Here is a 22,310-nt window from a genome sequence, read left to right as displayed (position 1 = left end):
GTGGGCTGGGATTGTGTTACCGCTTCGTCTTATGCACCACAAGAGTTTATAAATGCTGTAACACTTCGAATTATATCTTCAAATAAATTTTACACCTATACTCAGTTATTCAAATTCAAATAATTTTAAAAAAAAATCTTGGCCTGGCACGTAATAAGGAGAACATGTCAGTCTATGAAGAATGTACGCAATAGATTTTTATATCTTTTTCGTTCAGCAGCAGTGACGTCCTGGTATTGTCACTCCAGTGCCATTGCTCACACAGGCAGGAGCCAGGTACTATCATTCACCTGACATATCTACATACCGCTTTGCTGGTTGCAGTGATTAGTTAATCCAAAATATTTTTACAAACATTAGCACAAATATACTCCTAAGTAGTGGAAATATCGTAGTATCGAAATTTTTAGATGACGAAATTCGTGATATTCCATTTAAGGGTCTCCGTAGTTCCATAACTCTTTAAAAAAATAGCACGCTCTAAACAGCTTCCGAAAGCAAGCGACGTTCCTTTACAAACGAATAATTCCGGATGTCTTTTCAACAAACGCACCTGAAACAGTAAAAATAGCTAGCTTGTATGTTAATGATCAGTACTTTCATTTTACTAATTAATTGGCTCTCTTTTTGATAAAAAAAAGTTCAGCTGTTGATGGTGACGCCATTTATTAGCACTAAATGGATGTAATAACAACTCAGTCTCTGAAAAATGAAAATACACATGTATATGACGAGTATCATTAGCTCATCCGAAGCTTCAGTTCATTCCCCAATCGCAATATAGACATAGACTGAGCGATTACCGATGCTCTCACGTCAGACAGCTGCGGAAATGGTACCAATTATAAAGCTGTTCTCGTAATTAATGGCTACGCGGAATGCGGATGGTCGACGCGAGAGAACGTATTGATTACTTTTAACGTGAGTTCCACATTAATGCTAGCACGAATGACAGAAATGGATATTACGAACTCCGTTTAGTAATCAGGAAGCAATAACATTTTTTTGGTGCCACAGAACGAACAGTACTGCGGAGCTGAACTTGAAACCAAGGTGTCAGACTAAGTCCATAGGCAAACACGTATATGTCAAGTGCTCAGGTGTTCTTTTCTAACAGTGTCCATGTTCCTAGTCGATGTTTATTGTGTTTATAATTCGGATTTGGGTCAAAGTTGCGGTAGTTAATAAGAGTGAATACAGCTGCTACAAATAATACAGTTTTAAGAATCACCTATATAAGTGTGCACTGCATAGTGTGGTATCTTAACATTAATTTCCCATAAATTGAAGATTCCGACACCCCCCCCCCTTAACTCCATGAACCAGGCACTTCGCCGAGGTGGGGTGGCTTGCGTGCCGTACAGTAGGTGCAGCCACAAAAGCGTGGACACGTAGAAAAGTCAGACTAATCTGTGGTTTATGATATTACCTTGTGTTGTCGTAACTTATATCTCGCTGCTGACACCTGGCTTGGCTTGCTGAGTAATATAGTAATGTCACATATGGAGAGACCTCATAAAAATAAAGGATGCCTGTGTTTATATGTCACTGTTATAAATTTATGAGTCACTGTCTTATGGAAAGTCCCTAACATTTAATTAATATTGATCCACATCTATGTAATTAATGGTCACATGTAACGTTTAAATTCCACGCGAGCAAGACTAGAGGGTATACACATTCTCACTGCACTGGCTGCGAGGATAGATTTTCTGATCAAAAACTATCACATTGATGACAATCCACGCTTTAATGAAAGGGCTCCAACACTATCACTGATATTTATGTTTTAAAAGTTCATCCTCTTTTTCTACACGGAAAGTGTAATTAACTTTCACTTTAAACGTAGTATTGATTTCCGTGTCCTATCTTATATGCGGACATATGCCTAGTCAGCGTTATGATCACGATAAATGAACATCTCGGGCTCACACGTGGACGAATAATTTTCAAGAAATAAAAAACTGAAGCCCATTTCAGATATACATTTTACACTTTCAAGAGAATTCACACGTACAAGCGCGACAAGACACACAAGAGGCGCCGGACAGTGTGGCCGAGCGGTTCTAGGCGCTTCAGTCTGGAACCGCGCGACCGCTACGGTCGCAGGTTGGAATCCTGCTTCGGGCATGGATGTGTGTCTTGTCCTTAGGTTAGTTAGGTTTAAGTAGTTCTAAGTTCTAGGGGACTAATGACCTCCGATGTTAAGTCCCATAGTGCTCAGAGCCATTTTAACCATTTCGACACAAGACGGGTAAGAAAGGCAAGAGGCAAGAACCTCAAGAGACAAGAAGAAACAAGATTCTTCTAAGTTAAGACTTATATACTACTAAGAGCTTTCATAAAAACATCATTATTCCTTGTAACTAACATTGTTCTTATTATTCTTAACATAAATTTTTGTACCTTTTATTGCAAAAACTCTTCGAGTTTTATTTTTTTAGTTGGAATAACTTAAAAAATATTTTTCCATCTCACGTAATTTTGCTTATTGTGTTATGAAAGCTTATAAAATGGGTTACAATGCCCCCCCCCCCCCCTCCCAGGCTGTAAGGAACATGTCTGTGGGAAACCTGATACCAAGAATCCGTGTTATATATCTTTATTAGACACAGTGTCATTTTTCGTTAGTATTGGGGCTATGTATGTTCTACCCCAAAGTACCGTTATCCCAGATGGCAGCCGTGATGTCACATGATGAATCAAGTACCGTTAGAACTGTGACGTCACAGACACACCGCCAAGATGGCGACCATGATGCAACATGATGACGCAAGTACTGTTAGACCTGTGACATCACAGTCACACCCCCAAATGGCAGTCATCACATCAGCTGATGACGCAAGTGCCACACCCCATACCACACCCCTCTGGCAGGAAGTTTGAATTTTGGTAGTAAAGAAAGGTTAATTGGGCTACATCTACTAACCTAAGAAAATGGTATAAAAGATAGGTCACGTGGACTAACCTCAGTCATGCGACTAGGGATTTGTGGGAAAAGGACTCGACCAGTGCTGGACATAAGACTTTATTTAAACAATTTTATACAGAATGGCCATCCAGTGTGTGTGCTGACCATGAGGTCCGGACTCCAAATGACTTAGCACATGGTACCACCACCAGAGGGCTCTCTCATCTGTGATGTAATCCGAGATGGTGGGGGGAAACGGCGCGAAACAGTATTTTCGCCACGAGGTCTTGACTTAAACTGACCTAGTATGCAGCACCACCAAGAGAGGGCGTTACCGCGACGTCAGCTGATGTCGCAAGTACCGTTTTCAAAGATGATGGCTATCATCCTCATGGTCGTGCCAAATGCATTCAATCGATGAGTTATTGGTGTTTGACTGGGACAAATTTAGCAGCTATGTTGTTTGTAAGCATACAGCCAAGGACTGCACTCATAGCCTCCTACATGTCGAATGGAAACATTAATGCTCGAGCATATGAAGAGGAAGAATATGGACCTGCAAATAAATGCTTTTCATCGAGATGCTTTAAAGTGCATTACCCAACTCATGGAAACATCTGCAACTGTTGGAACTGTGTGCCTTTTATAAAGCAACCATATAAGCTCCCAGCCCACAAGAGACGACTGCCTCCAATCCAGCAGACCAAATAACTGGACTAGTTCACGGTCTCGCCACTACAGGACACTTCGTTAGGTCTCTTGATCATGCAATTCAGCCAATAGGAACATAGCATCATAATGATGTAAGTGAATGGTATACAAGGAGGACTCAGCAGCTGCTCGATATGTGTTCTGGTCAGTCAGTCAAGATGAAGTGTCAGTCATCCCAGCAGGAGCAGCAGCAGCAGAATAGGAGGAGGAAGCAGCAGAAAAGTCAGTATCTATTTCTCAACATTATTATTATTATTATTATTGTTATTATTTCTGTATCAGAAGCATATGATGCTTATGAATATTCTTCTTTGCCCGGTAGCTGCACCCGTGACGTCAGAAGTGGCTTCCAGCATGTCAGGACCTGCACCTGTGATGTCAGCATCAGCAGGCTCCAACCTGTCTGGGTCCGCACGCGTGGCAGCCTCGGACTCTTGCACTCAGTATCTTATAGTGCAGCTTCTCATCATGCTGCAGCAGGATAGCGAGGTGCTAATTTCAGTGTGAGAGACTGAGTTGAGGGGGCTTCACAGTACTGGACTCCTTTGTACATGCCATCCATTGATCATCACACAAGACATGTACAATCATCAGTGCAAGAACAGGTTGCTGACCGCTGTTGTGGATGTTGTGGATGAGGAGATACCGACCCCCAGTGCGCCGCAGCCTTTACTATTTGCCTCATGCTATGTGTTAACAGTTAGTGGTTCAAAATGTCTTCATGTAAGACTTGAAGTTTCACAAGACAGTAGCCTGTCAACTGTGTTAGTGCTCGAAAATGTGCCGAAAAATATTAAAGTGCGGTTTTCAGACTACGAGTGGGATGAACTCTGTCGTGTAAAAACATACAACAAGAAGAATATGACTACCGAATATGATCCATCCCACTCCTACAAGTGCATGTACTTCGGCAATCTAACTGTGAGTATTCTATCAATGTATGACGATGCTACACTAAGAATTAAAAGTGATGAAGGTCAGAGTATTTTCATGCAGCACTTGACTGTTGATAACTTGATCAATCTAGACATGGTGGTAACTAGTACGATAGCGAGACTAAATAGATGGCGCCCATATGTTCAAGCTGTATACAGTGACATCATTAACTGGCTTCACACATGTAGCATTCACATAGAAGATACAGATCGTAGTTTAGTACCTGTATAAGTGCAGTGCCGAAGTCTTGTGCTATTCCTCTAATAGGTGTTGAAAATGTTGAACTCAAATTTACTGATGGAATACCAGACTATTGCAATGCGCCGATAACATTACGAGATATACGTGCTGAATTTGAGGGATACAAGAATCAGCTATTTTCCAAATACTGTACTGCTTCTGCGCCGATTAAAAAAGAATCAAGTGATTCTTTTTCGTTGTTGATGATAATTGTAGATGGTTAATAAGTAAACACATTTACAATCTTGCATTTGTGTTTCTGTTTATATTTCTCTAGACAAAATGCCATATACGTTAATGCACGTTAGTACACGTTTATTCACGTTAATGTATGTGGCACTCTTCCCTTGAAATATACCACTTGGAGTTCATTCTATCATGTAGAAGTAGTAGCTCAGTTGGTAAGGTGACTGCGCTATAGTGGCTACACACATATTGTTTATCATATGAAAGCCTATTGCACTTTAGTACCTAACAGATTAGGTATCATGGCCGGCTGGGTGAAGCACCCTCACCACAAGGACTTTGTTGTAGGTGACTGGTCCTGTGAAGATGCAAATAAAGACCTGAAGAAAAAGAACAAGAAGAACAGAATTCTTCTTCCTGATAATATATGAGCAGTTATTGTAGGTCCTTCGAATTGTGGGAAGACTAATGTCCTCATGGCTCTGGTAACACATATAGATGGGGTCCAATTTGAACATGTTTGTGTATTCTCAGAAACACTCTTTCAACCCAAGTATCAGTTATTGCAGGAGATATTTCGTGGTGTAGATGGTGTTACATACACGATATTAAGTGAAAGGGGTGATATCTCTCCACCTTAAAAAGCAAAGCCAAACACCGTCTTCATATATGATGATGTTGCTGTGGGAAACCAAGAAAAAATTCGAAAATACTTCTGTTTCGGCCGTCATATGGCTTCTGGTGTATTTTATATAAGTCAGACGTACTCCAGAATCCCAAAACAGTAGGTTAGGGATAACGCAAACCACATTATAGCATTCAAACAAGACAACCTGAACTTAAAACACATTTACCAGATACATGTCGGAACGGACATGTCGTTCAATGATTTTGTAATGATATGTGTACATTGTTCACAGTATGTGTTTCTCGTTATTGATAAAAGTATAAAACTGGGTGATGGTAGGCACAGGCAAAAATTTCAAGAGTTTTTGCACGTATAGCACGGTATGAGAGATTGGTACATCAGTCTACGCTAAACTATGGACAAATTCGCACTTATATCTACCTCTCAACCCGAGCGGATGGATGTACACAGACAGAACATTCGGCTATACATGGATGAAAAAATTCAGGTTATTGCGCATAAAATTGCAGGTTTGCGCAGGGAACTAGAGACATATTACCAGACTCTTCTGAGAATGGAGAATGCGTTAAATGAGCTAGTTAATCAAGTCAGTAAGAAAGTAACCGACTTAACTGAAAAGATCGATGCTATTCAAGGGAAAGTAGATGTAGACTTCCTTGTAGTTGAGAACAGCGATCAGGAGCATAGTAAGAGAAGGAAGAAAGGACCGGATATATGAAGCCTCACGCTGCGGAGATGTCTGATTAGTAAACAGCGAAATGTCGACGAAGCAGATAGTGATTCAGGTGCGGAAAGCAGTTCGTGAGAAATTACTGATGTAGAGGTTAGGGCATACGGATCTACAGCAAACACTTAGAGGGACATTTAAGCTGGTTACTAAAGCCCTCCGACAGCTCTCAGCAAAAACAAAAACACACGATAACGATGATGTTCCCATTGACGAATTCACTATCCGTCACGCCCCTGGTCAGACAGAACATTCAGCGTTAGCAGGGGAAGACCGTGCATGTTGGGTATGCATCCTATAACTGTAACTGATGACACAATACAGATTGGTGATAGACAGTGTCAGAGAACACCTGGCTTAACGAATCTTATTTTCCTAAGACCTACACGTCCGGCCATTCTGATTTAGGTTTTCCGTGATTTCCCTACATCAATTCAGGCAAATGCCGGGATGGTTCCTTTGACGGGGCACGGCCGATTTCCTTCCCCATCCTTCCCTAATCCGAGCTTGTGCTCCGTCTCTAATGACCTCGTTGTCGACGGGACGTTAAACACTAATTTCCTCCTCCTTCTCCTCCTAAGACCTACCAAAAACCTATAAATTATTCAGTTAATGATAGGAAAACATACCATGAAATACTGCACATGATTGATGTACATAAGAGCGTGCAGAGCCTGAGCAACAAGAAATATAAATCCATTTTAAAACCAACACTTGGCGAAAACAGCTACAACAGCAACAGTAGCAGGAGCGGCGATGGTATTGACATTGAGCATAAAGCAGTGAACTATCGAATCCCGCAGTATATTTATTGTGACGACCCCAACGCTAATAGATAGACTGCGCCTGCATCAGCTACTGCAGGCTATACTGCTCATTCGAATGAGGCTGTTTCAATAATCTCTGAGCTTAGAGAGAGAGGTATCATCGAATAAGTAAGGAGACGTACAAACCAGTACGCAAAACATACATTCCTAGGGATGTTATGACTAAAGGTTTGGATGACTTATGGCAAGCTGATCTTGTGCATATGAGGAAATATTCACATGAGAATAATGGATTCAAATATATTTTAATGATTATTGATACATACTCCAAATTTACTTGGGCATTACCTGTTAAAACAAAAAAAGATAGAACTGTCGCCGATGTTTCTGAGCGTTTGCTACAGACAGGGAGGAATCGATGGTCAGACAACCTCCAAACCTATCACATGAGAATAATGGATTCAAATGTATTTTAATGATTATTGATACATAGTCCAAATTTAATTGGGCATTACCTGTTTTACAATAGGTATTTCAAGACCGTGACGCAGCGGTATGGAATACATCACTACTCAAAATTCACTCACCTGAAGGCAAGTATTGTGCGCCACCGCTACGGTCGCCGGTTTGAATCCTGCCTCGGGCATGGATGTGTGTTGATGTCCTTAGGTTAGTTAGGATTAAGTAGTTCTAATTTCTAGGAGACTGATGACCTCACATGTTGAGTCCCATAGTGCTCAGAGCCATTTGAATCTAGTATTGTGGAGCGTCTGAACAGAACAATAAAAGGTCGAATGTGGATGCGTTGTAAACTTCGCGGCTCATACAAATGGACAGATATCCTCCAAGAAATAATTTCTCAGTATAATCTAACCAAGCATACCAAAATAAAAATGGATCCAATCGATGTTTGTGATAATGGACTCATGGATACGGTGTACTATCGCATTAAAATGCCGGATCCACGCACACAGAAATTTAAGTAGGTGATCTGGTACGTATCTCAAAACACAAGACGACATCTGAGAAATCATACCTACCGAATTGGACATCAGAGATATTCACAGTTTCAAAGGCACAAAGAACGAATCCTAGAACTTATATATTGAAGGATAGTAAAGGTAAAGAAATTGCAGGCTGCTTCTACACCGAGCAGTTGCAGAAATGCTCAGAACGAGATGTTTTTCTCATGGAGAGAATCATAATACGTTGGAGAAATAAAGCACTAGTCAAATGGCTTGGTTTTCCTGCTACACAAATCAGCTGGGCGTTCATAGTCAAAGTCCACCACAGTAGCGTAACATGCGTGCTAGGAGACGCATTAGAGAAGGTGAGGGTACTCTAGACAAACTGCCAGTGGACTAACAGAGCCCCGGGGATAACTACTGTGGACCTGGGACAAACCTTCAGAAACGCTTGGCGCGAGGTGATAAGGAAGTTAAATTCCACGACGAAGCGTGTATGGAACACGACACTGCATATGCTGCAAATAAAGATCTATCAATTCGTCACACTGCAGATAGGATTTTAGCTGATAAGGCTAAGGCGATATGGGGAAGAAAGGATATTGGTGTAGGTCGGCGCATCGCAGCATTTGCAGTTGATAAAACCATGTGTGGAAACATTAAGATAGGTTTAGGAGATGCATTTCAAGCGAGTTGTGAATGCTGCACGTTGTGAACCAAGCAAGAAGAAGAACAAGAATGGCTGTTAAAAGAACTGTATCCTGACGGCGATGTATGCAGCTAAAAACGCACTGAAGCATAGAGATACGGGAAGAAGATGAAGAAGAGGATCGGTTAAAGGACCCAGATTTCTACTATTACCGAAGACATCTGGCGGTTTTATTCCATTTCCCATCACGGCCCTCTCCGCGCTCTCGGGGGTAGGTCTCTCGCTGGTGGTGCTGCAGCTATTTCTCGAACGGTCAAGAATGGGCAAAACTCCCAAGCAGAGTTGGAAGAGGCAAGAAGACATAACCGCATGATGGAAGCCACAGCCATCAGAAAAGGACTATACTTAACCATACAGGAAAGGGCTTTGTCTGTTCATAAATAAAAAATAAAACATTAACGGTCATACCAGATATACCCCTCACAAATACAGATCTTCTTAAGTTGTTTATGCGGGGTACATTACCGAAGACTATGTGGAAAGCTGGTGAATGCGGTATTGTGAGTTTAGATGTTACTGGACGCCCCGAGAGGCACATATGTTATGAATAATGCAGATACCGTCTACTATTTCGACTCATTTGGTGACCTGCAACCACCAGAATAATTACAACGATACATCACTCACAGAAGACGTGTGCTCTACAATTATCGACGCTATCAGGACTTTCATACACAGCTCTATGGACAACTATGCCTCATGTTTCTCTTGACGTTCACAAAGAAGAAGAAGAAAAAGAAGAAGGATGCAATACAGGGTGTTACAAAAAGATACTGCCGAACTTCCAGGAAACATTCCTCACACACAAATAAAGAAAAGATGTTATGTGGACATGTGTCCAGAAACGCTTAATTTCCATGTTAGAGCTCATTTTCGTTTCGTTAGTATGTACTGTTCTTCCTCGATTCACCGCCAGTTGGTCCAATTGAAGGAAGGTAATGTTGACTTCGGTGCTTGTGTTGACATGCGACTCATAGCTCTACAGTACTAGCATCAAGCACATCAGTACGTCGCATCAACAGGTTAGCGTGCATCACGAACGTGGTTTTGCAGTCAGTACAATGTTTACAAATGCGGAGTTGGCAGATGACCATTTGATGTATGGATTAGCACGGGGCAATAGCCGTGGCGCGGTACGTTTGTATCGAGACAGATTTCCAGAACGAAGGTATCCCGACAGGAAGACGTTCGAAGCAATTGATCGGCGTCTTAGGGAGCATGGAACATTCCAGCCTATGACTCGCGACTGTGGAAGACCTAGAACGACGAAGACACCTGCAATGGACGAGGCAATTCTTCGTGCAGTTGACGATAACCCTAATGTCAGCATCAGAGAATTTGCTGCTGTACAAGGTAACGTTGACCACGTCACTGTATGGAGAGTGCTACGGGAGAACCAGTTGTTTCCGTACCATGTACAGCGTGTGCAAGCACTATCAGCAGCTGATTGGCCTCCACGGGTACACTTCAACGAATGGTTCATCCAAGAATGTGTCAATCCTCATTTCAGAGCAAATGTTGTCTTTACGGATGAGGCTTCATTCCAACGTGATCAAATTGTAAATTTTCACAATCAACATGTGTGGGCTGACGAGAATCCGCACGCAATTGTGCAATCGCGTCATCAACACAGATTTTCTGTGAACGTTTGGGCAGGCATTGTTGGTGATATCTTGATTGGGCCCCATGTTCTTCCACCTACGCTCAATGGAGTACGTTATCATGATTTCATATGGGATACTCTACCTGTGCTGCTAGAACATGTGCCTTTACAAGTACGACACAACATGTGGTTCATGCACTTTGGAGCTCCTGCACATTTCAGTCGAAGTGTTCGTACGCTTCTCAACAACAGATTTGGTGATCGATGGATTGGTAGAGACGGACCAATTCTATGGCCTCCACGCACTCCTGACCTCAACCCTCTTGACTTTCATTTATGGAGACATTTGAAAGCTCTTGTCTACGCAACCCCGGTATCAAATGCAGAGACTCTTCGTGCTCGTATTGTGGAAGGCTGTGATACAATACTCCATTCTCCAGGGCTGCATCAGAGCATCAGGGATTCCATGCGACGGACGGTGGATTCATGTATCCTCGCTAACGGAGGACATTTTGAACATTTCCTCTAACAAAGTGTTTAAAGTCACGCTGGTACGTTCTGTTGCTGTGTGTTTCCATTCCTTGATTAATGTGATTTGAAGAGAAGTAATAAAATGAGCTCTAACATGGAAAGTATGCGTTTCCAGACACATGTCCACGTAACATATTTTCTTTCTTTGTGTGTGAGGAATGTTTCCTGAAAGTTCGGCCGTACCTTTTTGTAACACACTGTATAAGGAAGAGGTTTAAACATTCATTCATCTGTATTACACGCAAATTACTTCCCGCCAATTGATATGAACGTTGGAGAATAGAGGGCGCGGACGGCGAAGAGAGCGGCCCGCGGGGGGTGGGGATTTAAATCGGCTGCCCGCCCCCAGGGGCTCAGTTCGTCAGCGCTCCTGACGAAGGCGACATGTCCGATCGCCGAATTATTGTGCCCGTTGGACCCTATAAATCGGCAGTATACCCGTGGACTGTTCGACCAGCAGTACAGTTGATTCTGAAATAAGGACTTTAAATGCAATGATTGACTTTAACCAGAAAGGTTCAATATGGCGCCTGCTTAGTTTCACGAAAGGACAGATCTTGAAGAAGGATCCACGTAAATTTTGCAAATGAGGTCAGACTGTGTAAATTCTCCCCGTCAGCACAATCCGTGTTGAGTGTAACATTGCAACGAACTCATATCTCAACGATAGTCTGATTCACACTATTTACGGATTCTTCCCCTCAGTTGCAACGGGCTAAAAGGTTGTTGAGACCTCTGGCAATGCAATATACCTTCCAGTGACAGCTCAGACATTGGACTATTTGGACCTGCGTATTGTGAACCAGAATAATCATCTTGTTGGCTTTCGTTGTGAGGAAATCGTTGTACGATTACATGTATGGCAGGATGGCTGTACGTTATAAAACAAATGCACACAATCCGCGTCATGCCACATCGTTACTGAAAAGCAAAGTGGTAACACGTGCGAACTACGAGTCTCTTAAATCAGTTGGCCTGAAACTACTCAATAACGTCCTCACTCAATATAACCAGTCCAGTAGAGTATGATGAGAGAATTAAACGTCGGGAATACTTCCCTCATAAATATTACGCTTCAACCACATTTAACAAAAACGATGAAATCAGGATTGTCATCCAGCACCAAGACACACTCACGCTTCCATGCAAGAGTTTCACAAATCTAGAGGGGTCATTCAAGAAAACCGACAGCAGCGATACAGTTGAATGCAAGCTGACACGTAATTTTTTAGCATTCCGGTTCCAAGAGATACGCTATGATTTCAACGGGTCTGAGATCGGTAATACACGCATTGTCGGCATAACATCAATCCTAAAAACATACATCTTGGCATCACCAGCAGATTTGCATAGTTTAGAAAATGCAGGATGTTTCATAGGCGATCCTGAGTATAGAACAGTTGCAGAGTACAAGATATTTACTGCATGAGTACCTCTAAAACTGCTTATGGGGAACTTTGAGGACATGAGACAGGTCATTATAAACGCTAAACAGGAACTCATTCTGGTGCAGAGTGTGACAGACAGTAACTCATACGTTGAAGGAGCTCAAGAGGAGAATATGATCACAATCAGCAGGTTGATATGGAAAATGCCTCACATCAGTGTATCAGATGAGGAGCGTTTGAAGCTTTTAAAAGTCCTGAATTCAGTTACATTTCTGTCACTGACATTTCGCTCGTGGAAGATTTTCAGGTACCTAGTACATCCGACTGCGAGCAGACAAACATGGGCTATTAAAACCTCCAGCCATCTAGAGACACCTAGATACATCATACTTGCGTTTCAGACTAATAGAAGTGGCAACGTAGCAAATGATTCCACCGTATTCGACAACTGCAAGTTAACTAATGCCAAAGTCTACCTCAATTCAGAATTCTACCCAAGTGACAATCTACATCTGTAGTGGATTTAAAATGTATACAGTCTAGCGTATGACATGTATGCAAGATTTCGCACTTCTTACTACGAAATTACTGAAGGAGAAGGAGGAGGTTGTCTACTCGGTCCACGTAAGTTCAAAAAGCTTTCACCAATAATTGTAATAGACTGCAAGAAACAGAATAAGATAATTAAGTCTGGACCTATAGATGTGCGAACTGAATATGAATCATCGACACATTTCCCATAACAGTGCCACGAATGCTCTAGTTCCACACGACTGTGTGATCAGCTACTGTCCACTCACAGGTGTTGTGCAGCGAGATGTATAAAAGTATAGGTACTGCTCTGTACCTAAATCATTTCATGATGACGTGCCAAGGTGTGAACATCATTGTGGACGCTCAGGTTTTCTATGTTGGTGAGTGTAGACAGTTCGTATTTAGAGATGTCGCGCTTGTAGCGTACACAGAGGATACTGGAATAATAGAGACATTCTCCACAAACATTGAATCACCAAGCTCTTTCAAGCAAGTGAGGTGTGCTAAGACAAGGAAGAGCGCAAAGTGGTTAACTCATTATTACCATGGAATTCACTTGGATGAACATGGAATACCCTATAAAAGTATGGTGACTGCGCTTAAATTATTCGATCATATTGACTCTATCATCTACGTGAAGGGGAAGGACAGGATCCCCTGGATGCATTAAATCTTTAAATTTTATTCTATTTAAGACCTAGAATTCTACGGCTGTCTGTCCTGTAAGTAGGCTGTTCATGTTTTCTTATTGGCAACGTTGCGTACCGCTCTGTATGAAAATCACTGGCTGTGCTGTGTGCAGTCTGTGGCTAGTTTGCATTGTTGTCTGCCATTGTAGTGTTGGGCAGCGGCAGCTGGATGTGAACAGCGCGTAGCGTTGCGCAGTTAGAGGTGAGCCGCCAGCAGTGGCGGATGTGTGGAAGGAAACGGCGGAGTTCTGAAATTACATATATTAGGACTTTTGATGATATTAAGGTAAATACATTGTTTGTTCTCTATTAAAATCTTTCATTTGCTAACTATCCCTATCAGTAGTTAGTGCCTTCCGTAGTTTGAATCTTTTATTTAGCTGGCAGTAGTGGCGCTCGCTGTATTGCAGTAGTTCGAGTAAGGAAGATTTTTGGTGAGGTAAGTGTTTTGTGAAACGTATAGGTTAATGTTAGTCAGGGCCATTCTTTTGTAGGGATTTTTGAAAGTCAGATTGCGTTGCGCTAAAAATATTGTGTCAGTTTAAGCACAGTCGTGTATAATTTTTCTAAGGGGACGTTTCATATGTCGACCCTTAGCCTAGGATACCTCACTGGAATCTTCTGATTTTTTCTTGTAGTTTGTGTAATTAGTGTAGATTTTGTTTATTGCTAGCGTGTAATTGTAGAGAGAATCTCCTTTGTAGTTGCAGCCTTTCATTTTTGTACAGTAAAACAGTTGTGGCATGCATGTAGATTTGCACCAAGTATTTCGCAGCTGCAATTAACTAGATATTATTTTCAGTGCTATGTTAATGTGTTCTCTCATTTTTGCTCTTCAAATTGTGCTTTTCTGTGTTGTCGTGTGAAATATTGTGACAATAATGGCGTGGGAAAAACGTAATACTAGGCTCCAAAGTAAACTGAGAAATGACAGTGAAGACGAAAGCAGTGTGTTAGCGCCACCATGTAATGAATTAACTAATATTCAAAGTAATAATTTGGTAACTGTGCATAAGGAAATGGTGCGGGCGTCAAATAATGGTGTAGGCAGTGAAACAGGTAGTGAACAGGGAAGCATTATCGATCGATCGGTCGGCAACAGCTCGCCTCAGGAATCGGGAATGACAGAACACAATATTGCAAATACTGTAGATTCAGGTTTTGGGTTCTCATCGTTTTCTCATATGAGTCAAGACACATTTTCCGCTTGGCAAAATATGAATGCTGCCAGTGCAAATTCACTGCCGAAAAGCACTGAGGTACATGTTTCAGACACCAGTGCATTGTTATTACAATTAATGCAACAAATGGGCCAAAAGCTTCAAAATTTAGACACAATGGAACAAATTCTTCAAAAGTTAGACACCACACTTGAAAAAACACGTGAAGATTTAACTACTGAGTTACATAACATTGAATCGAAATGTCAAAAAGTCTGTAATGACGTAAAAACACAAATTTGTGAGCATTTTCAACCTATTTTTCCACGGCATGAAAATGCATTACAGAATCACGAAGCAGCCATAAAAGAACTGCAAACCATTGTTCATGAAAATCATGAGACCTTGCAAGCTAAAATTGACTCAGTTGCATCTGCCGATTTGGTTACGCAACTTGCAAAAACTCATGAAAACTTAAAGGACACAGTAGATACTCTGAAAATTGGTTCAGAAAGACACATGGAGGAAATTAGTTCATTATCAGAGAAAGTAGTTCAACTTTCGGATCAGCTAAATAATTTATCTACGAAGGTAGATGATAATCTGAATGACACAAAACCGGTAGTCTTTATTGACACAGAAGAGTGCGAACAAATTAGGAAACTGAAACAAAATCTGAATCAAATTAATACGCAACACCAAAGAGAAATCCGGGAAGTACAAGATCAGCTGACACAGGTAATACAAGAATTACGTATTTCAGAGGGCATTCGCGCTCCAATACGGGAAGAGGGACATAGAAATACGGAACAGCCACAAAATAATAACACAGGGCACTTCGGAAATTATGAAAGGAATTGGCAAGGTACAACGAATTTTGAGATGGAACCGCCGAAACGACGTAACAATGACCAATATGCTACTCGCCGACATGACGATTTTGACTATAAGCTGTTCATTACTACACGTAAATTCAAAACGTTTAAGAATTCTGCCAACGACATTCATCCACAAGCGTGGCTCCGTCAATTCTCTCATTGTTTTTCTCACAACTGGTCATTGGAGCACAGGTTAGAATTTATGTGTGGCTACTTGGAGAATGAACCGGCTGTAAGAATGCGATCGGTCATTCACGATTGTCACAGTGAAGGAGAATTTTATCATGCCTTCCTCTCAGCGTATTGGTCTCAAGCTACACAAGACCGAGTAAAACATGGCATCATAATGATGAAACGTTTCGAACAATCTGAATTTTCCAGTCTTATGAAATATTTTGAAGACATGTTGCATAGGAATCAGTATCTTTCAAACCCATACAGCCCCTTAGAACTCATCCGCATTTGCTTAATCAAACTGCCTGAATATTTACGACATATTATTTTAGCAGGACGTTGCAAAGACGACATTGAAGCTTTTCAGGGACTGTTACAAGAACTGGAAATTGACACTGACAATCGCGGAACGCGAAAACGGGAATACAACAATTACAGGTCACATCTGTCACAATTCTGCGATGACAGAAATAATAAATGGACACGACAAGGCTATTCTTACAACGTAAATCGTGACCAAAAGAGACACCACCCATATGACAAACACTGGCAGAGTAATAGTTACAGAGAAAGATCGCATTTTCGTAGTAATGAATGTGACAGAGGCAACCATAGAAACAGACAATATGGGAACCAAAACTATTATTATCATGGGAGACAGAATAACTTCAGACGTAATGGTCCACCACGCAGTTACGATTCAGGGAGAAATTCTCCACCACATGACCGACAAACAAGAAACTATGTAAACTACCGACAAAACGACAGACCTGAATTCCATCAGAACTGGCGAGCTTCAAATAGGGCAGAGCCTTCTCATCACAGTGAATTTGTAGAAGTTAGGTCTCCAAATCCCAATAACGACGCTCGCCAACAAAGAGACAATAGGCAATGACTCGCATCACAGGCAGAGCTGCGTGCTCCGGCTGGCTCAGAGAAAAATAACATAGACGCTAAACTTGAGAAAATTTTTAGCATTCCTAACCGACGTATACCACATGATAATTGCGTTGAAGTTGAAACTCTGCGTACTAGGAAGAGTAAAGGTTTACACCACATTTCACATGTGAAACCGTTCATTGAAAAATAATCTACTTTTAACTTTGTCTTTGCCATATAACTTTTCACTTTACATTACCAGTATGCTTTGTCAGACTTAGTATCTGTTAACAGTGTTTGAAGTTAAATATCCAGTCAAGATCCAAGAGAACTTATTTACACAGAAAGTACGAATGCATTGTTATTGTGAACAGACGACACAGTGTTATTGTGTGTGTACATTCTCGCTTGTTAGTTGCACAATTACGTAACGACTATCAGGCTTACATACTTAGAACATATACCGGCACTGCTAATGAGATTTTCATGCAACATTTTGGTTTACTTGAAAAGAAATTCTTTATTTGAAGTACTTTCTGTGAGATTAAAGATGACTTAGTATTTGGTTTCTGTGACAGCTACACGATTATACCACGATGCTACTAATGAGTGACACAATTTATATTATTGCTTTTGCGGTGTTTCTGTTTCATATCTGCGTAGTTTTTCTGAATTATTCTGGAAAGTAAAACATGTTTTAGTAGTAACTTTTGTGGTATAGCTACAATGAGACAGCCTTTTCCATAGCACAACAATATGTTACAGTACAGTAATTTCTTCATCACAACAATAAGCATAATAACTAAGATATCTATACGCAAAGCGTTTCACTTTTGTTTATCATGAGGTAAGTACTTTGACTTCTGCAGAACTTAGCTTTCTGCGGACAATAACTACAACACTTCCACAGAGATTATCTTACAACAAGACGCACATTTAGCGCTACAGTACACGTATTTGAGTGATTAATTTTGTACTTAAATCATTTATTTTTAAAGATATTTGAAGTACAATGATACAAAGGTTTTCCGTAATACATTTCATTCCATTCTTGTAATCTGTAACACCTGAGGGTATAATTACATTAATTCTCAGGGGGGTACACGCTTTTTGTGTACCATGTGTTTGGCAAGCACAAGGAGCCCTAGCTAATATGGTATTTGTTTATACAACTTTACACATCGGTACCATATTTCTCTAACACATAAATTACACAGCTGTCTGATCATTTAACTGAGAGATAAACATTTTTTTTACTACATCAGTGACATATGTTTACGCAATTACAGAGTTGGATTACTTCACACTTACGAAATTGTATTTTGTCTGTACTTTGTGAACTGTTCATATTTTTTCGGAACCATTGTGATATTATGAGAGCTTTGAATGATATATTTGGGATGGGATCATGATTTTTGAAGTACGTTTGAGGTAGATGACACTATTGAAATGAGCAGAGAATTTTCTTTAGGTTTTGAAATTATTGCAGAAAGCTACGACGTTTTTGAGATTTGACTGAGGTGTTATGATGTTATTATTATGACGACGATGTGTATTATGCTGCTGAGGTACGTTTATGATTAATAAGCTGATGCTATATGAGTTATTTGATTATGCTACATATCTGTTATGATGAAATATTGAAGAAGTGTCGACGAATATGTATATATGTAATAAGGTAAGGAATAATGAGTAGTGGTTAGGGACTCTGACTTATGAAAAGGATGTTGGAAACCAAGAAACGTACTTAAAGAGTTATGAAATGTGTGTGTATATGCGTGAATGTATCACAATGCCAGCGAAAATTTTTTGCACACTGTTGTATTCATAAGATTTTGTTTCTACACATTTGCAACGCAAATTCTCGACCCGTGAAATTTTGTATATGAGACTGTCACTGTAGCAGAAACTGCTGTCGTAAATATTTCAGTGAGAAAGGTAAGTGACCTTGATGTAATGCGTTTTGGGTGCCCAGCTGAGAGGTAGTCGTCTGACAAAAGAAAGCCATTAAGTGCAAAAAAAGAGGCCATTATCCTCACTATTGACATTCCTTTGTAGAAAGCATCGCAAATACGACACGCTCAAACTTGAAAACATATTATTACACTGTGGAGCTCTTAATTTATGATTTACTGAAATGCCTAATGAAATGACGAGAAATATTTTATGTCTATACACCTGATTATGATTACTGTCTTTATAGTTGAGAAATTTTCTACTACCTTATGAAAAGCCATATGGCTAATGAATGATGTTTCATGCCTTCCTTTGTACATATTTTCATTTTTTTAATATCTAGTTTCTAGCTGCACTGCAGCATTGGTTAAAATAGAATTTTATAGATGTACTAATATAAATATTTTCTGTCTACAGATCCAGTAAATACTAATTTTGTAATACATTTCCAAAAACTGGGGGAGCACAAAGACATTTCCCTTCACAGGAATTGCATACGGAATTTTCTTTTCAACTACTTGGTAATTTTTTTTGTAGAATAACTTCTTGTGGTGCACCACTTTAATTACATAGACATTAAGATGTGAATAGACATTTTCCCTTTTCTGCATTGTTGTTTTTACTGTAATATTTTTTCTGCTTGAGCTATGTCATGTTTAGGTATAAGTTATAGCTGCTGCTGTTTGCCAGGCATAGTGTTACTGAATTTGACTTAGTATTACTCTGTTAAGCTAGTTTTACTACTGATTTATTTTTCTTGTTTGGTGCACAGTGCCTTATATTAGTTGTAGTCCTGCAATTGCTTTGCCTATTTAAATTTTTTGTCATTGATGTTTGTGTTAATTGTTTTGTGCTGCTGCATTGCCTCGTCCCTTATTTTAGCATCTGAGCTCAGTAGATTTAAGTTAGCTTAAGAGGGGGTAGCCTATAAGAGAATGAGTTGCGATGAATTTGAAGAAATGCACTGAGAGGTTATACGAGGAAAATACAGAAAGCATGCTTGAATAGGATTTTTTTGGTGGAAACAAATGTTGAAATAAGACGAAAGATCTATGGAATGAAGTTTTGGGTTGGACTGCAGTACCAAATGTTACACTGAAAACGAACCCTGTCCTTTCCTTTTGTGTTATCCCACTATGTGTTTGTGTACCCTTGTGTATTTGTTTTCTTCCTGTCTCTGTGTAGTTTCATAGAATTTTTTCTTCTAATACTAAGCTACATTCACTATGATGAGGAATACTGTTATCCTCAAATATAATTGGCATTAATAATATGTTATTTACCTTGTAAATATGCTTAGACATTATTTATTCTGTTTTGTTTTAATGCTCATGTGTGAAGTTGATGTTTCGAAAGTTATTCTGATCTTTTATGTATGTACTCATGTCATAATTCCTGTAACACTGATCTATATGTTATTTCGATTCTTTTGTAAAGCCTGTACTACAAATGTTATCTATACTGTTATGTTCTTTAATGATGTATTTTGTACCTTTGTAACTGTATTCTCATGTTATAATATTGTAATTGACACCAGTTCATCAAATTAAGTAACTTGTAAGCATTCATTTCAATGCACACATTTCTGTTGGTCATAGTAATGGACAATATGTGAGAAGTTGGGACTGTTAGTGTTTGCACGTGTGTTACTAATTCAGCAAGGGACTGGATAACAGCATTACTGGTTCTAAGGACAATTCCAAAAAGTTTGTGAGTGCACAAGTAGTGGTTATGGACTTGATATCTTCTCTGCAAGACTCTTCGATGGTGGTTGTGCACCTGCACAGTTGCAACAGATGGCTGCTGGCCGTCTCTACAATGACTACAGTGGGTCTGCATCTTTGATGACCCACCAATCCCATTATTTCTACAAGGACTACAGTGGGTCTACACCTTTGCTGACCCACCAGTACCATTATTTCTACAAGGACTGCAGTGGGTCTGCACCTCTGGTGGCCCACCAATACCGTAATCTCTACCAGGACTACAGTGGGTCTGCTCTGTGATGACCTACCTACCAATATTTTTCAAAACGTCGAATGACTCTGCTGTGGGTTTGCTCTGTTGTGGCCCATTACCAGTCTGCATGTCGAGAGTCAGCACTGTCTTTCTGTTGGAAGGACAACACTACTTCTTTAAGACTGCATGGAAATCCACTACTTCCGTGTGCATTGTCTTTTACTGCTCATACTTTGAGAAAAGAAACGGCAATATTACTGTGATAAATGATCAGGACTGTCTTTATGGACTGTGAGAAAATTTTAGCTTTTGACCAACATTGTATCAATAAGTGTGTGCATTTGACTTCTTTGTTATTGTAATTACGATTGTGAAAAATTTTAACAAATATGTGTTGTCCAGTGCCCAAAACAAATTGTAAAATTTTTTGTGGGGAGCATGGGGGCTATGTAAGTAGGCTGTTTATGTTTTCTTATTGGCAACGTTACGTAGCGGTCTGTATGAAAATCACTGGCTGTGCTGTGTGCAGTCTGTGGCTAGTTGGCATTGTTGTCTGCCATTGTAGTGTTGGGCAGCGGCAGCTGGATGTGAACAGCGCGTAGCGTTGCGCAGTTAGAGGTGAGCCACCAGCAGTGGTGGATGTGTGGAAGGAAATGGCGGAGTTTTGAAATTACATATATTATGACTTTTGATGATATTAAGGTAAATACATTGTTTGTTCTCTATTAAAATCTTTCATTTGCTAACTATCCCTATCAGTAGTTAGTGCCTTCTGTAGTTTGAATCTTTTATTTAGCTGGCAGTAGTGGCGCTCACTGTATTGCAGTAGTTCGAGTAAGGAAGATTTTTGGTGAGGTAAGTGATTTGTGAAACGTATAGGTTAATGTTAGTCAGGGCCATTCTTTTGTAGGGATTTTTGAAAGTCAGATTGCATTGCGCTAAAAATATTGTGTCAGTTTAAGCACAGTCGTGTATAAATGTTGTAAGGGGACGTTTCAATCCATCGACTCAGTGACATGTATCAAAAAAGTGCTATTTATCTGCTTATGAAAATATAAAATTATTTTTAAGTTGGATGAGAAATAAATAATTTTTCTTCCCTAACGATGCTTGTAAATATTTTTCTTTTGACACCCGCATCCTTAGCAAGTAAGTTTCCTGCTTCCATCTATACATGCATTCCACTGGAACCGTCAGACCCACTTACCACAGTTTTTGCATACTGTCACTGGGGGAGTAGAGCTAACTGTGCTATTGATACGTGCACTTTCAGATTCCTCACGCCTCATCGGCAGGGAAGTCTCTGAAAATGTGTGTGTTAAATGTGCCAAGTCTTGTAAACTTGTGTGGTGCAATGCAGATGTAACTCGAGAATGTTCAAACATATATATATTTTTAATAAAAACGTAATGCTTAGTGTTTTTTAAATAAGAACAGTGATGTTGGGAAACGAATTTTTTATCCTTTATTCATTTCAGTTCAGTTACTGAGTTTAAAATTTTGTTCGTGATATGCAATATATACATAGTCCTTGATATACATTTTCAGTTCAATGCAGTGATACTCTTAACTTATTATAACTAGAATCCAACACATGTGGGAGATTCCTACTATAAAATTTTTTTCCCTTATAGAGCCATACTTTAAAGTAAAGCAGAGGTATTGACTAACTTATTTACATACTAAACACTATTATTAAAGAAATTCCATGCAAATAGACTATATTGAACATAGCTGCTCTGTGAATTAACGTTCTCC

The sequence above is a fragment of the Schistocerca cancellata genome, chromosome 1, assembly GCF_023864275.1.
Source record: "Schistocerca cancellata isolate TAMUIC-IGC-003103 chromosome 1, iqSchCanc2.1, whole genome shotgun sequence".
Taxonomy (NCBI): domain Eukaryota; kingdom Metazoa; phylum Arthropoda; class Insecta; order Orthoptera; family Acrididae; genus Schistocerca; species Schistocerca cancellata.
This window is presented reverse-complemented; position numbering follows the sequence as displayed.